The sequence below is a fragment of the Arachis hypogaea genome, chromosome 20, assembly GCF_003086295.3.
Source record: "Arachis hypogaea cultivar Tifrunner chromosome 20, arahy.Tifrunner.gnm2.J5K5, whole genome shotgun sequence".
Classification (NCBI taxonomy): domain Eukaryota; kingdom Viridiplantae; phylum Streptophyta; class Magnoliopsida; order Fabales; family Fabaceae; genus Arachis; species Arachis hypogaea.
Genome location: NC_092055.1, coordinates 142,050,757 through 142,067,256, shown reverse-complemented (window position 1 = coordinate 142,067,256; position 16,500 = coordinate 142,050,757). Strand labels below are relative to the sequence as shown.

The 16,500-nt window shown below is 23.5% G+C and overlaps 1 long non-coding RNA gene across 1 annotated transcript; it reads left to right on the top strand.

Annotated features, from left to right (window-relative positions):
* The first annotated feature begins 403 nt into the window (after positions 1-403).
* On the top strand, positions 404-1,648 carry LOC112786809 (uncharacterized). Its single transcript, XR_003194333.2, has 2 exons — positions 404-922; positions 1,410-1,648. It is a non-coding gene; the product is annotated as an uncharacterized lncRNA (long non-coding RNA).
* Positions 1,649-16,500: the final 14,852 nt, after the last annotated feature.

Sequence of the window (16,500 nt, the reverse complement as noted above, 5' to 3'; positions counted from 1 at the left end):
ACAGTTAGAGCAACTCCAATGAGAAGTAAGTATCATTCAGGTGGGAAAGCCTTTTTTGTGTTGGAGTTGAAGGGGAGGGATAGAAAACAAGGCTTCCATGCTTCATGGAAAAATGATTTTAATTATCACTGATTTTGTAATTAACATCATGTGTGGATGTTTTCTTGTTTTAATTTAAAATTGAAATCCAAGAAAAATGAAAACAACAAAAAAGACCAAAATGAAACCCAAGAAAAAGAATTTTGAAAAATAAATACTGAAAAGGAATAATAAATAATTAAATATTTAATTACAGTAAATCCCATTCCAAAAAAAAAAAAAGAAATCCTAAAGTCTAGAAATAGTAAAATTACTAAACAACCCCACATGTGATTATATATACAGCACAAGTAATGTAGCCAATGCCTCAATAGTTTGAACTTGGAACCCTCTCATTCCATGACCCTTCCTTCTTAGAGGGAAAAAAAAAAGTAGAGGGAGAAAATAGAAGAACGCCTAGAATCACTTAAGTCAATTACAGTCTTTGAAATATTATAATCACTCCATCTACCCTCTTCATTCTCTTATGCCATCAATGCATCTTGTGTCATGCAGGTTGCTCTATTCCTTTCCATTTACTACAAAATTTGGAAACATTTTAAGTTTCTAACCACTTATAATTGTTTCTTTCCTTCTTGCTTCTCATGAAGTTGAGGTCGATATAGACTTACATTTTGTCGGAGTTGATGATCTCCGTTCAGGTCAAAAAAGACTGTACCTCTTTAAACGGAGGACAATTCTTTTTTACTTGATCCGAAATCATTGACTCAGACAAGACGAGAGTCTATATCTACATCGACATCATGACAATAAGATCCAATTGCAAAGACATCTTCTAATCCCTCTTCGTGATCTCAAGCCGAATTCTCGACAACACAATTGGGTAAGAATGATGAGTTTTGTTATATTTAAATTTAGATATTTACCATCTTTCAAGTCCTTTAGATCTTCTTTGTTTATTTATTCATTTTTTTAAGTGAAATTACATATAATTTTTTACTTGTAATAATTCTATTTGAATATTAGAAATCTCAAAAGAGTAATTATTCGGTACCTACAATTTTTACCTACTAATTAAAGAAAAGAAGTATTTGATTTTCTGTCACACCAACCTAATCACTTTTCTTACTTAATCTTATTCCTATGGAAGTGGATTGAGTTGGTTCTTCATAAATCTTATTGCTTTGGCTTATTATTCATTGGTAGCTATGTTCATATCCAGAAGCTGTCAAACCATATATTAAATTTATTAGAATCTTTTTATATTATTATATTTTATGAATGTTTGGTGCATATCAATATTTTCTGTTGATTATATTAAAATTTTGATAATCAAGTCTCGGAATTCGAATCTCGGCTTGTGCATGCAGCAACTCATTGGCCAGCGACAGACTTTTAAATGGAACTTCGATCCGCGACGGATTAGTCTTTGACCTGTCGGGCGATATCGTGGGCAACAAAAAAAAAATTTGATAATCAAGTTTTATGCCTTTAAGATTTTGTGTTAGCTACTAGCTAGGGTTTGGTTTGATGCCACAAGTTTTTAGCCATGTAATTGTGATAACCTAAATTTGTGAATGGCTAATAATTTTTCATCATTTTAACCTAACTTTGATTGGGATGCATGGGTATTTTAGGTTAACTAAAAAAAATAATTGCAGATAAATTATTATTATTATTATTGCATGTTGATAAATTACTGTAATAATGTATGCACCGAAATGTTTATAATTATTATTTTCATATTATTAAAGATTACTTAGCTAATCCAACATACTTGACGATAAATATTTCTGTCATGAATGCTATAAACATTATAATATGGGTAATGTGATAGGAAATTATTTTATTTTATTTAATATCTATAATTTTATACATGTAATATTTATAATTATATATTTATTATATTTAATATTATTCAATTATTTTAATGATAATTAAAAATATAAAGTAAGATAACTTTAGATTACTTTTGGTTAATTTTTTATAAAAAATATTAAGTGAACAAATTATTTTTATAATTGAGTTTAGTCAAGTCTTTCTTCTTCTTCTTTTATCTTTTGTGTCTCTTTTTTTTTCTTTCTTCAATTAAAATCTTTTGTTATTACTCTTTAAGATGTTAAACCAACTTCGTAAGCTTTTAAGAAAAGATCTTTTTCGAGTTATCTTTTTTTTAAATATCTTATGAAAAATTAAAAGTAATTTTATATTTAGATATCTCATGCAAAAAGATCTTTTTATTTATCAATTATGTTTGGATATAACAATATAAAAGTACTTTTTTGTTTATTTATTACATGAAAAACATCTTTTTTTTAAGAGAAAAAGATCTTTTTAAAAAAATGTAAATTATAGCTTCTCAAAAAAAATATTTTTTTATTTTTCTAGTATTTTTACTTTTACTACTAAAAATTTGTCAAACTTTAAAAATAAAAAAAAATCTTTTTTTTTATCAAAATAATAACGCCCAAATAAGCACTTAATTGAATTTGGTTTTTAAAATAATTTGGTTATGTAATATTATTTATTACTTTTATTATTTTTCAAATATTTTTATTTATAATGTAGCTTCTAAAGTGTGCTCCATTAATTATGAATTACCAAATAAACTAAACTCTTCTCGGCTACTCTTATCATCCATTATTTGCCGTAAAGGATGGGTGATGAATGTCGGTGCCCTATCTATCCCATGTGAAATTCTTGGTTATCATTGCTCCCATCTTAAATAACATACATACATTTGTAGCTAACCTAACACATGCTACAAAGTCCAAAAATTTCCACTTTCTTCTTTATTAAGGAAATATTTATTTAAGTATTAACAATTACTCACGTCAATATGTCTTTATATAAACATAATAATTAAAAATAATTAGATTGTTTAATATCTTGTTTAACTAAATTATTTAATTAAAAAGTTAAATTATTTGATATGCTTTTTGATAGTGGTTACTTATTCGTCCTCTTAAACAAATATTGATGATGTTCAAATTCTGTTTTGTTTATACAACAATTTATTAATGAATGACAAATCCTTAAATGAAGTTTAGATCAGCGACGGATCATTTCTTGATCTGTCAAATTGAGAAATACTGTAAAAAGACCAAAAAATATATATTAATATCTTAGTTATTATTTTTACAATAAAAAATATTCATGTGAGATCTTAATTATTTTATCAACTTGCCAACTCTCTTGGTGTAGTTATTAGGGATTCGACCTTTGTTGTGGATATGTAAAAGTAAAGCTTCAAAACTTCATGTTTATTGTCTAATTTATCTAGGTACGGAGAGAGAGAGAGAGAGAAGGGTTTTTATCAAAGTTTTGTAGGCTTTTGACAATACATCCTAGTGTATCAAGTTAGTAAATGAAGTATGTTTTATAATTTTATTTAGTTTTTTTTCTCTGCCTTTGATGTCATATTTGGTTTAGGGTTTACAAATCATGGAAAGAGAAGCATTTAGGTCAACTAACTTGGCCATCATATACAAAGGCAGAAACATTAATTTTGTGTTGACGACAAGTAGTCTTTAGTTTGGAGCCCAGAAAAAGGTTTTTTTTTTTTTTTAAACAAAGTATAGATTAGGAGAATGTACAAAAATATATTATTTTTGTATAAATATAGAATTTAATTTTGATATATTATCATGATAAAATAATTATATATATTTAATTACGTAATGTCACATAAAAAAATAATTATTTATTACGTTAATTACATAAGTAATCTGTTCAACAAATAAATATGATTAAATGATTATATAAAACATTTTATGTATATAAATACATTAATTAATGTTGTATGTGTATATATATAAACAAAATAAAATATTGATCAATTTAACGTGATATGTTTAAGAGAAATGTTTAGTAATAAAAAAATAGACAAAAATAATTAGAATTTGTCTTATATAAATATTAAATAAAATAAATTTTAACTATTTTTTTGTCTTTTTAATATTATCAATTTAACGAAATAATTTAACAACAAATACTAAAATCAAAATTTTTAAGTTTTTAGAGCAAAAAGAAAAAGAAGAAGAAAAAAAAAATAGGATTGACAAATAAGAACTCATATCACTATACTATAGAGCTGGAAGTGAGTCAAGCCAACTCACGAGCCAGCTCGAGCTCGACTCATTAATAGCTCGATAAGCTAAATTCGTGAGTTGGTGAGCCGAGTTTGAGTTTGAACTTGAATTTGAGCTCATAAATTAAATGAGCCGAGTTTGAGTTTGAACTTGAATTTGAGCTCATAAATTAAATGAGCCGAGCTTGAGGTTGGATAAGCTCAGCTCATTAGCTCGTGAGCTGGCTCGATTATATATATAATATTAAAAGTGTAGATTAAATGCATATAAGATATGTGTATTAATAATTTAATATATATATATATAATATAATTTTACATATATATTAATATTTTTAATTGTTTAAAATTTTATAGTCATTTTTTTATATAATTTTAATGTAAAAAATAAATAAAAAATTTATAATTAATAGATAGATAATATATTAAATTTATTTTTAATATTTTTTAATATATATAAGTTATAATTTATTGATATAGAATTATAGATTATGTTTCTAATATTTGAACCAGCTCGTGAGCTTGAGTCAGCTCGTGAGTTTTCGTTGAGCCGAACTTGAGTCTACGAAATAGGCTCGATTGTTAATGAACCGAATCGTGAGCTAAACTTAATTTTCGTGAACCAAATTTAAATTTGATCTAACTCGACTGAACTCGACTCATTACCAGTCTTATACTAGACATTGCAATTCATTGGAAACAATTAGCTAAGAAATGATCATGATAAACCACGACTCATTGATGTGATTTAATTTGAAAGTATCTTAAATTTAAATTCATTCATTTTATTAACTATTTATCAGCTACTCCTATTAATTATCAAAGCAAAAGTTATATCCAATAATTAGCCTTTGCAATCCACTTAGCGTGAAGGACGGTGAATGTTGTCAAATTGTCAAAAATTGCTGCTGCCTTTCATAATTAGCACAAGAGTTTTATAAACTAACCTCTCTAATTATTCTCTCACTCTCAATTTCATAATCTCATGCTTTATGCTACATTGCTGCTACTCACATCAGTTTTTATTTTCAACAATGTTAATTGTTACCTGATAAATTAAATTTATTATTTTTTATTAAAAAATATCATGTGTATAAAAAATGAATTATTGTATATTTATATATAATACATGTAGTATTTAACTCATTTTTATTGTGTGTTTTATATTTTAATATATATTCAGTATGAATAATTAATTAATTTGATGACTAATTTTTAGTGTATATACAATATAGTTATTTTTCGTTAATACTTGGCCAAAAAAATTTTTTTACTAAATTTAGAATTTTAAATTCTAAATAGTAGTATTAATTCAAAATATTAATAAAAAATATTAATCTCCTAATATTTCTAATTTTATCTAGTATTTTATTAAATAATTAACGTCTTTAGAAACTCACAAAGTAATAATTTCAATTTCATTCACATATAGTTTCATTTGACAATGTTTCAAGTGCTATTTTGGTGTCTCAATGAAATATATATATTAGATTAAAAATCCTAGTTCAGAGCCCTTCATTATTCTCACCCTCACACCTAGATCCTTTTATATATATATAAAAATCGTGTGTATATACACACACAAGGCTATATAGGTAATTTTACACCCATAATATTATACAATAGGGTTTAAGCTATCTATGATGCACAGACACTGATACCGATACGGGACACGCTGACACACAAATTTTAAAATTTTATAAGACATTGGGACACACATACATATAAAATATAAAGTATTTTTTAGATAAATCATAATGGTATTTTGATATTTTATTGAATACTAAAATATAAATTAATTTTTTAATTATTTTTAATATCTTATTTTAATTATATCAAGTATTTAAAATATTTTTTGTTTTAATAAATAATAAATATATACTATATCTAAATTTATTTTAAAAATATATGTTAAGAATAAGATTGGACACGCTGACACGTGATGATATTTAGGTGTGTCAAAACGTGTCCGGTGAAAAATTTTTTATTTTTTATTAAGACACGGTTTGGACACAGCAAACATGCGTGGTCGGACGAGTGTCGATAAGTATTGTGTCCAAAATGTATCCGACACGCGGACACGACAACTCAGCGAAGTATCCGTGTTTCTTCGGGTTCAAGGCAAGCAAATGTTTCAAGCTCCAATAACAAATAGGTCATTTGAGATGTATAAAATATGAACATTTTGTTGAATTATTATATCAGTATGTTAGATACGACATTTATAGATACTTATTCAACATGCATTTTATATAGTGTCGTATTCTGTATCTATTTGCCATAGTTTGAGATACTCATTTTATTTACCAATTTAAAAATCGTGTTAATAACAATATCAGATAACAGAGTTAACTTCTTGTTGCACGGATCTCAATATTATTAATAAAGTTCCTGTTAATGATGAAGACGGTATAGTTGAGAGCTACTAATTATCAACTCTATATTTTCTATAATCCAAAACAGTGATTTCTTAATTCATGAAAAGTGATTTATTAGACATTGATTAACTATACAAAGTTACTTTTCAAGGTCCTGTAGTGTGTATTTTCATGTTTTTAAAATTACCAAGGTTCTATTCATATAGCAATGATTTGCTCTGTTGTTCTTCAGAAACTTCTGGAATATTTGGAGTTTTAGGAGGTCAAATTGTTTTTGGTGGTGTGACTTGATCCGTAGTTAGCGTTTGCTTTCAGAAATTAGAACTTAGACTGAGAGACTAAAATTTAGTATTATATTTAAAATTTTAATTTTAGGATATAAAATTGTAGTATATTCTCAATACTTTAAAAAATGAGAATACAAAGAACTGAAATTTTTTAGAAGAAAAACTAAAATTTTAATAATATTTTTTTCAAAAATATTTTTATTTATTTCAAATTCTAAATTTATTCTTTCCATCTCTATATTTATCTTAAACTAAACATAATATTAACACATAACTCAATTTAGTATATTTTACACTAAACACAATACAGATATTTAATTTAATTTTTATCTATCTATCTCTATCTCATAATCTCAGTCTCTCAATTTTTATCTTCCTTCTAAACGCAACTTAAAATGAACTAAGCTAACCAACTAACTGTTTTCCCGCTTCTTTGAACTTCAGTTTTGTATGTGTGATTAGTTAGTTAGTTATGCTGGTTATAATCAGCTGTATTTATCCTCACGGGTAGTATAGTGTAGTGCCTGTAGCTAGGTTTATAAAACTAACGTGTAAGTAGTACATGATCAATTGATCACTTATTATTATTATTATTATTATTATTATTATTGAGCTTAACCCAAATCTATGAATAGCAGAAAATAGTCCTTCATACTAAATTAAAGTTACTATATATTTTTATATAATTTATTATTTAAAATATTATTTATATATTAAAATTAATTATTAAAATAAATTAATATATTTTTATAAATATATATAATTTAACTTATTTTAACATATATTTTATTTTAATGATTAATTTTAATATATATCTAATATAATTGTCTTTTTAAAGATATTCTGATAATTATTTTTAATCCTTCTGCACGTAAGTTAAAAAATTAACGAAAAAAAAAAGGAGGGAAAATGTTTATTCCAATTTATTTTTCCAATAATACCATCTTCTAGTTGCTCCTTTTCCAGCGTTAGGAGTATTTCTTAATATTTTAATTTATCAAAATACTTAACTAAACAATTGTGAAATTATTTTTAATCAGTAGGGAGAATTTTGACTAAAATAAAAATCAGAAACACAAGTAAACCCTCGCATCATCAGTCAATGCCAATAAATAATAATTGACTAACAATAAACCAAAAGCGAACTAAATCATTTATAAGATACCAAGCAAAATTTTTTCAAATAAAAAAATTGATAAAATAATAAAATAAAAAATTAAATTAAAATAATGAAATATATATTTTATAAAAATTATAAATTAATAATAATTAATTTTTCATTTTATTATTTTACTAATTTTTTCACTTCAGAATATCTAAATTCATAAAATAAATTTTATAAACTAAATTGATATTCTAGACGCTGGGGAATTTTTTTTTTCAATTATTATCAATATATAACTTATGATTATATTTGTCTTATGAACATATTTTGATAATTTATAGAAGTGGCGGCCAAGTTACGTGCATCATTTTTGTTATTACATCGATTGAATTCATTGCATCATAACTTGTAGAAAATAAATTAAAAATACTTGGCCATTAATTTAATATAATCTTCACCGAACCTTCTTATTATATTATTATATATCATTATTTATGCTTCGTTCTAATTTTTTCTTTCAAACCCTGACCTGACCTTCTAGGATGTGATTGACTAACTAGTTTCCTGAATCTTTCCTCATTGAGTTTGTTTTAACTTTTAAGAGTAAATATTTAAATTGATTTCAATAATAAAATTTTATTATTTTAAAAGTTTTAAAAATTATTCCTATCAAATAGACGGATTATTCTGTCGTTTTTAATTAAAACTTATATATATATATATATATATATATATATATATATATATATATATATATATATATATTAGATAAATAATTTTTTGATAAACTTTTATTATAAAATAATTAAATTTTAAAAATATCATTATAAAATTAATTAATGTCTTTCAAAAAGGATTAAGGATCAATTTGTAGACAAATAATTATAAAAGTATTTAGACATCGATAATCTTTATTTAAAAAGCACATGTACTTTTTCCGGTTAAAAAGGTCGTTTTCTATATTTTTAAATCGGATTAAGAATTTTTAAATTGAAAAAATTAATAAAATAATAAATAAAATGAGAAGTTAATTATTTTTAAATTAAGATAATAATTAATGGATTATATATTTTATAGAAATTACAAATTTAATAGTGATATTTTTTTATTTTATCAACTTTTTATTTTAAAAGATCTAACTTTGTTTTAAATCAATAATAATAATAATATCAAGCGAGAAATAATCATAAAGATTAAAATATTAAAACTTTCTTATATTTTAAATTTTCTTAAATTAAATTATTCAAAAGCAATATTGAAGCTTATATTCTAAGAAAACCTTTATCGCTGAATAACAAAGGTGCACAAACTTTGACTCAAAGAAAGAACAATTCTATACAATCAATAAGCAATCACCATCTCAGAAATTAATGTGGGAACACAAAATTTTTATTTATTTATTTATTGGTTTTACACTGGGGAATACAATATTTAGTTTCCAATAAGCAACTTGTCAAAAATGAAAAGAAAATTCTACTAAATTTCAGAATTAATATTTTAGAATAGCTATTAATTTTCTCCAATAAAGTTTTAAGGGTAATTTGAATGTTGTCCTTTCAAGAAATAACATCTAAATTACAATAAAAAACACTAATACAAAATATTAAATCATGATGCTAATAAAATAATATCCACCACCATATTGTTTAATTTCAAAGACAGTTTTGGTATAGCTCCTAAACTAGGAAAGAGTAATTAATCATTAAGAATGTTCAAATCTTCTTAATATATTAAAATTGAACTTTTATTCAACTTATCTGAGATGAGGTGCTATGTTGTTCTATTTTTTTTTTCCAAAGTAGTCTTTTAAATCTCATTCATTAATTTTAATTACCTATTTTTTAATTTAATAAATCTATAATTATTATATAAATTTACAATTATTACAATTACTAATTTATGAAACAAATGATTAGAAATAATAATAAAAGGGATAAAAACAAATATATTAACCATGTGGCTTCTAGAATTTTTATAGATACAAATATGCAATAGTGATAAAGCTTTTCATCATTGAATATAAACAACAATATTAATATCTCATTAATATATTATAAAAGGGTTCTTCACTCAAGCTCATGAAACGTCATGTTCCTATGACTTACATGTCTATCTCAAATAGAGTTTATTATTATTCATTATTATACTTTCATTATTTATATTTTTAGTATCCTTCAATCATTAATTACTTGTTTTAGTCAAGCAAATTTAATTTCTATTGTCAACTAAACAAATTTACAGATATTCAAAAGATTCAAAATTATAATTAATAATTTGTGAAATGAATTATGGAGAATATAATGTATTTTATTGATATAATTATTTTATTAGAGATATAACTGTTCATATTAGGAACATATATAAAAATATTATTATGACGGGAGTAATAATATGTATATAACATTAAAATAAAATTTATGCAAATAATATATACTGATAAAGAATATATTTTAAAATATAAAAAATATGTGTGTCCTTTTTACTAATGAAGTGGTATACATCGATTGTTCGTATCATAAAATTCATTGATAATAGAATTTATGTCAAATGTTCAGTAATCTTTTTCTCAATATAAATCAAAAGATAATTAGCAAAAAATTCATCTTTCATTTTATTTTGAGTCTATTCTTCACAATATTCATAACTCAAAAAGATCTTTCAGTTGTAACAGGTAAAACAGGAAGAGTTAATAATAAGTGAATTAAACGATCAATCAAATAATACATTAAAGATTTTTCTATCTTCGTTAATCCTTGACATAACTCAAAAATATTGTTCAAATTACTTAATTTAACATGATTAGAAATATCAAATTCATAATGTTAAGCTTGCATTCTAATATAAAATTTCTCTTAATCGTTAAAAGTCATTTGAATAAAATCATTCTATACTAATTCACATACTTTATCGACATTAAAAAATTTATAATTATTTTTGAATCTAAAATTGAATTTAAAGCAAACAATTTTATCGTATTATCATTGAATCTTCTATTGAACTTTGGCATAATTGGCTGTCATCAATTGTAGTAAGATATAAAATTATATAATATATAATAATTTTAAATAATTACTATCAATTTATTTTCTAAAATGTTATCTTTTCTCATTCTTGAATTATGTTTTTTTTTTCTATCAACTTAAATTTTTGGTAAAATCACTCATGCTATTTTTTTATTTTTTAGAATTCATCAAAAATCAAATTTTAAAATTTTCGATCATAACATTCTAATACTATATCATAATAAAACTATTTCTCTTAAAAATTTAAACTAATAAAAAAATACAATATTAATAATTATATCTCTAATATATATATATATTTCTTAATTTAAATAGTAATTTTCTCTCTATAATTTTCTTTCACCCAATTATTGTTGGTCACATAACAATTGACAGCATTTTTCTTTTACCATATAAACGACCAATTTTATTTTTATTTGACGATATAATATTATCTAATTTATTTCATCATTGTTTGATAAAGACATATCCATTGGGTCAACAACCGTTACACTTGGTCAATGTTGGTGCTTTCTGTTTCTCACTTCTGATATTCTCTTGGTAGATTTCTATTATGATATTTTCCTTTGTATAAGTGCCATTATTATAGTAATTCAGTTTTTCTTTTTTCAGACATTATTCTTCGATGTTATTGTTTTAAAAAGGGATAAAAATGGAAGATAACAACCCATATTTATTTAAATTATACATAAAAATAAGAATTTAGTTAATATGTATTTTAATAGTATATGTTAAAATTATTGATTATTTTTTTTATAAAAAAGATATAAATATATTTGTTGTGTATTTATTAAAATAAAAAAGTTTAATCTTTCTACTTATAATAAATATACCCCAAGAATAATAACTATTAAACTATGTGTCTCAATGCTTACTATTAATGTTTATTATTTGATGCCTTCATTTTAGAGAAGGTGACAGATAGGGTTGGAAGTGAGTTAAGTCAGTTTATGAGTCTGTTCGAGTTTGACTCGTTAATAGTTCGACAAGCTGAGTTCATGAGCTGATGAGCCAAACTTGAGTTCATATATATATATATATATATATATATATATATATATATATATATATATATACTTTTAATATTATATATATACATATAAAATAGTAATATATAACTTTATATATATTAATATTCTTATTTAAAATTTTATAATTATTTGTTATAATTTTAATATAGTACATAAATAAACAATTTATAATTAATAGATACACAATATATAAAATTAATATTTTTTAATATATATAATTTATAATTTATTTGATATACAATTACAGATTATTTTCGTGTTATTTAAGTCAATTCGTGAGTTCGAGTCAGCTCGTGAACTTTCGGTGAGTCAAGTTTAAACTTAAAAAATCGACTCGATTATTAATGAGCTGAACCGTGAACCAAGTTCAATTTTCATGAACCGAATTTGAGTTTGGTCTAACTCGACCCAACTCGGCTCACGTCCAATCCTAGTAGCAAATATAATCTTTTGCATTTTCAGAATAACAATTTAAGTACCCAAGCAATTTTTCAATTCACATGTATAACTTATATAAATTGGTCTTTTTTATGATATTCTATATTTTTAAAAACTAAATCTCATGCATGTTTAATTAGTATTTTAGAAACATTTATTTTTATATATGTTACTTAACGACTAATAACAACAGTTATTTAAGAAATTTTAAAGCACTGCATTATTCTTCTAATCTCATAGATATATGTGATTGTTGAACATGACATATCTCAAAGTCAAATAAAATATATAAAAGACAACCATGAATCTTTGAACTCAACTTTGACTTTATATAGAGTTGTGTAATGTTGGGCTTTATCACCCTTTGCTAATAAATTAAAAAAAATATCTATTATCCAAGCTTATAAAATTTAAAAAATTTCATACTCATCACTAGATACTACTTTAAAAATAAAAAAAATAAAACTAATAATAATAATAATAATAATAATAATAATAATAATAATAATAATAATAATAATAACTTATGCATCATATAAGTAGAAAAAAAAAATAAATAAATAACTTATGCATAGTATAAGTGATTTGAAAACAGAAAGTAGACTATTTATTTTTGTTTACTTGTTAAGTATGATTAGGGAAATTAATTGTAGGTTCTAGATAGATTATATTGGTGACCTCAAAGTCTCTTGAGTCATCCATGGCTGCGGCATGTGACTGACCCCTAACAGTTCATTGAACACAAATCCCTATCCATCACAAATTCACCACCTTACGTGTCACCCTAATATCATTTGGATCCCTTAATAATAATAATAATAATAATAATAATAATAATAATAATAATAATAATAATAATAATAATAATAATAAATATTCTTCTTGATCTCGACTGTTTATCTAGAAGAAAAACTATTATTTCACCATTCGAAAATTATTAACTAATGCATATATAATTGGTTTAAATAATTTTTGTTATTAGACTAAACAATTTTGTATACATCAACAAATTATTATTTATAAAAACTATTTAAATTAATTACTTAAATAATTAGAGATCAATTAAATATTTTAAATTATTAAAAAAATTATCCAAAATAGTTAAAAACTAAAAAAAGTATTTATTATGATAATAATAATAGATTATAGAAAGATACTATATAATAATATAAAAAAAATTTTAAATACATTTAAAATACTGATATTTTAATAATCTGTTAATTTTAATTAATATATATTATATATATTTTTATATTGGGATCAAAAATTAAAATTTTTGAAACATCCGTATAACTAATGGTAAAAACTTAGGTAAAGTCGATTTCATGTGAAATTGATATATGAGAGCCGTTAGATAAATATTTAGTCAAATCAGTTAAATCATCTAACAGCTCTCAGGTATCAACTTCACGTGAAATCGACTGCACCTGAGTTTCCACCGTAACTAATACACTTAAAATTTTTTCAATAATATATAATCCCTAGGTCCCTTCATAATTCAAGGAATCTTCTTATAAAAAATCCAAACCTAATAAACCTCCCTGGTTTCCAATTACCTTCCCATTCCACCATCAATCAACATACCCATCACTTTAATAACAAGTTTTCTATTTTCTATGATTCCATCATCATCAACAACATAATAGTTTCCAGGAAAGTCACCTTTGACTAAGAACAATACACACAACCCCCCCAATTTTGGCATGTATAAATACTTTGCCTAATTGAACCATTTTAATCTATCCAATATCCACACAACCTTCATCTTATTATTATTATTACCATTATGGACATGCTTGGTGTTAACCATGGCAATAAGAAGCAGAGCAAGAGCAGGGGCAAAAAGGACAATTTCAAAGTGACATATATTTCAAGCCCCATGAAGGTGAAGACAAGTGCCTCCAAGTTCAGAGCCGTTGTTCAAGAACTCACCGGTCAAGATTCCAACGTTGCTGACGTCATCTTCATGGAAGAAGCAGCTACTAACACCAACAATTACAACGTCATCAACAACAACGATAACAATGGTGTTCATCTTCATCAGAATGAAGAATCTTATTTGTTTCACGATGCTTCAACTACTACTACTAATTGGTTGAAACCTGATTACACCGAGTTCTTGCTGGATTCTTCTAGAACTTCTTCAATGATTGAACCGTCGTCGTTACAATACGATTTTCTCAACTTTGATATGATGTACTAGCTAGATTTGTATGTATATGAAGGAAAATTACTTATATATATATTTATATATCAAGTTTTGAGATGAATTTTGTTAGAATTAATAGCTTGTAGCCTCTTAATTTCATGTAGATATGGATTCGGCATCATGTTTACTTAGCAAAACTGCCATTTTTGGAGCTTCTTTGAAGCTTGATGTGGTGTTACCATTTTGCCCCTTTTTGTTGAGTGAAAATATACTTGAAGGTAACTGCTACCTCTACTGTTGTTGTTTTTTTTTTTTTTTTTGAAGATAAAGAGATTTAAACCTGTAATTTCTTAGATAAATATAAAGAGACTATATCATTTGAGATATAACTTATTGGCACCTCGAGTGATTCTTTGAATAAAGTTAAGATTATATTTCTGATGAACTAATCGTTAGTTCGTTAAATTGAAGATACTCTAGAAAGATTAAAGAGAAAAAAAAATTACATGAATATAGGTTGATGACTTAATTAAGTTTGCAAATACTAATAATGTATTCTAAAAAAAAAAAAAACAGAGTACAGTGTTATTTGAATTTTAAAATATAAATTTTAAACTCTAAATTTTAAAATTAAAATTTTAAAATTTTAAATTATTAATTGTGAATTTTAAATAAAAAATTAAATTTTATTTAATTAAAAAAAATAATACTTTTTAATTAGTGAGAAGTATGTATGTACGGATCATCCTGTTATTTTATTCTTTGACTAAAAGATACATTTTAAATCATACTTTAAATATGGCTTAGTATCAATATCGTCATTTAATTAAGAAACTGACAGTTTAAATTACACCTTGAATTTAAGTATGAAAAAGTTTTACGAATAAGCTCTTTTATTAAAATTTAATCAGTATTTAATTATAAAAATGGGCATAATTTTATATTATTAAATATAATTTTATACTATTAAAAATATTAATAATAATTAATTAATAACTACAAATCATAAAATATACTAATTCTTTAGTACAATGTTTAAGCATTCTAAATAATTTCTATGATTAGACCTTTACCCGTAAATGAATGACTTGTGAGTTATGACAAATAAATTGTGTGAAAGCATTAAAAACCAAAAGATTGATATGACCCAAAAGGTCTTGGTGCTGTGCTCTTGTATTGCTTGTTGCTTTGTCCAATGATGTGCTTCCAAGTTTGGAATTCTCTTCAATTTTATTGGAGAGTGGACTTCAATTATTCTACAAGATATTTAAACTCTATAGTTTTACTTTTTTCATTTTTAGTAGTTTTATCTTTAGATTCTTTTTAGATAAATAAATAATTATATTGTGTATATTAAGAATTAATTATTAAATTAAAAATTTATATAAAATATATTAAAAAAATTAAAATCTTTTAAAATAAAGAATTAATTATTTTTAGATTAAAATAATAAGACATACATTTTAATCTTTCACTTTATCATTTTACTAATTTTTTTACTTTAGAGATTTTAAATTTTCTATTAAAATATAAAAATATACACTAAAATATATTAAATAATATATATATATTTACATATACACATAATAATTAATTTGATAATTAATTTTGTGTATACATGTAATATTTTTAATAAAAAATATAAAATAGAATTTAATTTTATTATTTTGTACTATACAAATTATAAACAACATTAAAGTTTAAAACAAAAAACGTTTTCTCATAATCTTAATCCGTCATCAAGAATATGCTAACGTACGTAATTGACCAACTTCAATAGCCATCAAAACCGATAGTATGACCAAATGATCATACAATTTATGCAATTAATACAATTAAATTAACCGTATTATTATTAAAAAATATTTAATATCTGCTTAATATTAAAAGTAGACAATTATTTTTAAGAATATTATTTTTTAAATATTAAAAAAGAATAATTTATAACACTAATAAAAAT